Below are 6,000 nucleotides of genomic sequence, written 5' to 3'. Positions count from 1 at the left end.
TAACAAGATAGGAAAGCAGATAAAAAACACTTATGCTAAACATTTACTTTTTCATGTGTTGTGCTAGTCTTTAACTTTATTTTCCCTTAATCATTCAAAAAAGGGAAGGGGGGGAAAAAGTCTCTGAACAGGTCATGACAAATGTAACTGATGAGGTCATAAATAGACATGGCTCCATTTTTTAAGAGGTTGTAGGCCAAGATGCTTAGGCAACTCTTCTTATCATTCTGCCCAGACAAGAGACATGAGAAAACATGCTGAGTTGTAATTTTTTCTCTTAAACATCTCTATCTGCACCACTACAACAGCATTAATGCTGACTGTTTACTGTTACTTAGTTTTTTTGGGGGGGTTTTCTGGTTGGTTTGTTCATGTCTATGAATCATGTTAAGAAGTAAGATTTTTACATTACAGTTTACTGAAAGAATACTTCCCCTTATTGGGTGTGTTGGTTTCAGTCAGGGGTCATTTGGGTGACACTAGAGGAGAAAATAAGGGGGACCTGTTTCGGGGGTGCGTATGACCTGTGGTGTATGGGACAGAATGGTTATAAAAAGGACATTTGGTTCTAATTCCCAACAAAATAACGGAGATATGCTGCAGACGGATTTGGGATGTGAAAAGTGGGGATACATCTTGATATGAGGTTGTGATTAGCATTGGATAACTAGCCCTTTTATCATTTCATAAGTCTTTGTTTTAACAAATATAATGAATTATGAGTTCAATGAAAAGCATCTTGCATCGATCTAAAGGATCTATCAGAGGAAAAGTGTGTGTGTGTATCCACTTTGCATAACTGTAAATTTGCAGTCCCCTCTAAATAACTCAACACACAGCCATTAATGTCTAAACCGCTGGCCACAAATGTGAGTACACCCCAATTTGGACAGTGAAAATGTCCAAATTGGGGCCCAGTTAGCCATTTTCTCTCCCTGGTGTCATGTGACTCATTAGTGTCACAAGGTCTCAGGAGTGAATGAGGAGCAGGTGTGTTAAATTTGGTGTTATCACGCTCACTCTCTCATACTGGTCACTGGGGTTCAGCATGGCAGCTTATGGCAAAGAACTTTCTGAGGATCTGAAAAAAAGAATTGTTGCTCTACATAAAGATGGCGTAGGCTATAAGAAGATTGACAAGAAGATTGAAACTGAGCTGCTGCACGGTGGCCAAGACCATACAGCAGTTCAACAGGACAGGTTCCACTCAGAACAGGCCTCACCATGGTCGACCAAAGAAGCTGAGTGCACGTGCTCAGCGTCATATGAGTGCTGCCAGCATTGCTGCAGAGGTTAAAGGGGTGGGGGGGTCAGCCTGTCAGTGCTCAGACCATACGCCGCACACTGCATCAAATTGGTCTGCATGGCTGTCGTCCCAGAAGGAAGCCTCTTCTGAAGATGATGCACAAGAAAGCCTGCAAACAGTTTGCTGAAGACTAAGGACATGGATTACTGGAACCATGTCCTGTGGTCTGATGAGACCAAGATAAACTTATTTGGTTCAGATGTTGTCAAGCGTGTGTGGGGGCAACCAGGTGAGGAGTGTGTCTTGCCTACAGTCAGGCATGATGGTGAAAGTGTCATGGTCTGGCGCTGGGGAGCTACAGTTCATTGAGGGAACCATGAATGCCAACATGTACTGTGACATACTGGAGCAGAGCATGATCCCCTCCCTTCGGAGACTGGGCCGCAGGGCAGTATTCCAACATGATAACGACCCCAAACACACCTCCAAGACGACCACTGCCTTGCTAAAGAAGCTGAGGGTAAATGTGATGGACTGGCCAAGCATGTCTCCAGACCTAAACCCTATTGAGCTGTGGGGCATCCTCAAATGGAAGGCGGAGGAGTGCAAGGTCTCTAACATCCACCAGCTCCATGATGTCATCATGGAGGAGTGGAAGAGGATTCCAGTGGCAACCTGTGAAGCTCTGAACTCCATGCCCAAGAGGGTAAATGCAGTGCTGGAAAATGATGGTGGCCACACAAAATATTAACACTTTGGGCCCAATTTGGACATTTTTACTCAAGGGTGTACTCACTTTTGTGGCCAGCGGTTTAGACGTTAATGGCTGTGTGAGCACAGAACCACAAAGACAATACAAACAGCCAGTCCCCAAACCTAAAACAGCTCAAATAGATTGTAAGACCATACCGCAAAAACAAACAGCGAATTAACTTGCATAAGACAGGTGGGTGGGGTGCATGATTTTAACATCGCAATTTTAACATCACAGAACAAAGTTTAACGGTATTGATATTAGTCATTCTTAAAACTTGTCTAGTATCAAGATAAATCATATGGAAACAGCTTTATATGTACTAAAACGTCACTTAACAGAAATTGGCTCAGCCAGTTTTGATGGATCTACAGATGATGTTTTAAACATAGTTTTGAGAGGTCAATGTCCATTAACGTGTGGGCGATGTTAAAAACTGATGCCCGCAATGTCGAAACATTTCTGAACAAAATAGACAATGTAATAAAAAACAAATGATAGGCTTGAATTTGTTGTTTCAGCTTCCTTTAAATAAATACGGTGGTGTGAGACGCAGTTAGGGAGCATGCCTTATGATCAGAATTCAAAAGAAAAGAGCATGTCTCTATGTCCCTCCAAACACAGACAATAACTTGTGCTTCTCCATGTGTTTAGCACGTTACAAAACCCTGACATGTCTAAAAGTGAAACTCAAGAACAGGCGCGATAAATCCAAGCAGATGCAGGATTTAGTTGGACCCACAAAGTCTCGTTAGCAGATGTGTCAAAATTTGAAAGACGTGTGTTAAGATTCTTGTCTCATCACAATCACGGTAATAAAAAATTGGATCTGTTCCAGACCTGAGAGCAACCCCAGGAAGACACAGCATGGCTTTATCTGTACAAGAACCATTATTACATGAAACAAAACAGGATTTTTTTTGGAAGTGACTGTGTAAATCCTGTTACAAGGGTTATAAAAGCCCAGCTTACCACAAATACAAATATTTTTGCAATATGTCTGTCTGAAGAGTGTCATAAGTGAAAGGATTTGAAAAACATAAGGTGCCCACATTGTCAGCACATTTGCAGATCGGTGTCTTGTTTTAACAGGCACAAACGTGACAGAAACCAAACCCTGCAAAAGAGCTAGTCCGTGTGATAAGACAAAATATTGTGACGATTGTGGACGTCTGTACGCAATCAGCTACAACAAAAATGCAATGGGACAACATGCCAAAAACAACCAGCAAACTCATAGGCCGTGCGTACATTGTCTCGTTTTGCAAATTTCATCAACATGATATAGACCAATTTATTCTTCGCCATGATTGAGGGCATGCTGAATTTCTAACTTGTTTTTTGAAAGTCTCAAATTCAATACAATCATATGTCAATGCCAGTGTGTGAAACTGATCTCAAAATATTGATTTATTCATGCTGGCAGCCATTGTATGACAAATTGTTAAAAATTTGAAATGTGAATTTTATTGAAGGTTTGCCTTTGTCTTTATGTGATGATGCATTGTTACCTGTAAATTAAAAACAATTTGCTGATTGTGCAAAATGTATTTACAAAGTGGGTGCATCATAGAAACTTGGAGTTTATATTTGGTACAAAACTTTTTTTTTTTTCAAGGTAAAGCCAGCAGGACAATTAATCTAAACACAAATGTATCTTTTTTTTTTTTTTTTTTTTGTTTTTTAAGACCGAGACAAATACAAAATCATGCTAATGGCAAAGCAGATGTTTCCTAGGCAATGTAAACTTTTTAAATGGAGTGTTTTGATGATGCTACAAGTGTTCCTTACGGGTATCTATTGATTATAAAGCCAAAACACGTGATCAGAACTGATTGTAACAAATCATCAAGTCCAGAGAAAAATCGAAGAGTTTAAGAAAACGACATCTGACGCCCCTACTCCTCTTATTAGCAGAAGGAATTGGCTAACAGAAATTGAAACAAGCCCTTATCTCCTGAAACACATGTAACTGACTGGATACATTTTTAATTGTGTCTTTGTCTGCTTCTTTGTCTTTTTATTTAAAAACAATCATTTATCTTTGTACAATAAGTTTTATTGCCTTGTTGATCAAAATATACAACTCTATGTTTTACATTTTATTTAACATTTTTCAATAATTATACGGTATATGTTAGTTTACACATATTTGAAAGAATCCCGATTGGACGCATAAAAAAAAAATCATAATAAATGCAGTTGAGGGATGTATTTTTTCACAAATTTGACAGTATGTTGCATAGACCCATTAATTTCTATTAAGGCCCCTTTTAGCCAGAAAATGTATGTCGGCAGGTTCCCAAAAAAGAATATTCCCATACCCTGCTTATTGATGTAAATAGTGACCCAATGTTGACCATTCAAGTAAGAAGGATCCATATTTATCACAAGCATGACAGGTCTCATTTTAATTATTGATTTAGGAAGTTGATTGCTGGTAAATACCCCTAAAAAGAAATTTTGTTTCACCAACTTATCAAGAATCTCCGACAATTCTATTGTATTCATATTACAATTATTTAAAATTAGAAAAAGTCAATGAGAACTTGACGCCTTGACGATATCTCAATTATATAATCAAATGTAGCATAGATAACTGCATTTATTGTTCACTTAACATCAAAGCACACAGTTTAATACTAAGAGTACAAAAACAAAACACATGACCCATGTGGAATTCATTATCGTTCAAAGGAAAACAATTAACAACATTGACTAGATTAGATTTCACATCTGCATATTTATCTGCAATCAGTTGTACCATAGCATGCCAATACTCTGTCACTTGTCTAACACATTCAGTCTGCTTTTCAAATCTAGGGCAACATAGCAATCTATCAGTCACATACTGCATTATTAACAGCGTCACAAAGCAAAGATTTCATCTTATACAGTGGTGTGAAAAAGTCTTTGCCCCCTTCCTGATTTCTTAATTTTTTGCATGTCTGTCACACTTAAATGTTTCAGATCATCAAACAAATTTAAATATTAGTCAAAGATAACACAAGTAAACACAAAATGCAGTTTTTCAATTAAGGTTGTTATTATTAAGGGAAAACAACATCCAAACCTACATGGCCATGTGTGAAAAAGTGAATGCCCCACCTGTTAAAACATAATTGTGGTTTATCACACCTGCGTTCAATTTCTCTAGCCACACCCAGGCCTGATTACTGTCACACCTGTTCTCAATCAAGAAATCACTTAAATAGGACCTGCCTGACAAAGTGAAGTAGACCAAAAGATCTTCAAAAGCTAGACATCATGCCGAGATCCAAAGAAATTCAGGAACAAATGAGAAAGAAAGTAATTGAGATCTATCAGTCTGGAAAAGGTTGTAAATATTCAACATTTAAATGTTTTCTTTGCATATCCTTCTGCACAAATCTTTAGAAAGGCCCCATAAACAGGAGAGGTTTGAAATATTTGAGTTCATCAGGCCATGCTGGTCTGGGCAAAGGTCTCCCTGCTCTAGTTTGTTAGTTTGCTAGTTTGTCCTTATCATCCTTTGGAGTCTGCTCATTTATCAGTGTCAAAGTTTTCTTTTGAGACATTCATAGCACTTGAAAGTCTTATACCATCTGAAAAGAAAACACCAAGAGTTCTCCCCCAATCACGCCACTGGACTACAAAACCAGAGGTATTAAACCCATTCTTTAGATGTAATGGGATAGGGTTTATCCTGAGGGATGCCCCTCCGAGCCTTTTGAATAACAGTGTTATCCATGCATAGTCTGAAAAAGATGTAGGTAGATGCGGGGTAGACCTCAAGGTCTGTTTCTACACGAAAGGTCTCTCTGGACACAGTTCTATCCCATTGTGCAGTATACACCCCCTCTTCACAAATTTGGTTTCTGAAATGATCCCACTCTCTGGCAAAAAATCGAATGGGTGGGGAAGATTCGCGAAGGAACATTTCGTCAACTTCTCTTGTGTAAAGATAGACTGCTCCTTGGTCAAACAAGTATCCCAATACTCTAAAATCTTCTACATCCCA

Source organism: Siniperca chuatsi, linkage group LG2 (genome assembly GCF_020085105.1).
Source record: "Siniperca chuatsi isolate FFG_IHB_CAS linkage group LG2, ASM2008510v1, whole genome shotgun sequence".
In the NCBI taxonomy this organism is placed as follows: Eukaryota; Metazoa; Chordata; class Actinopteri; order Centrarchiformes; family Sinipercidae; genus Siniperca; species Siniperca chuatsi.
Note: the sequence above shows the minus strand (reverse complement) of the source record.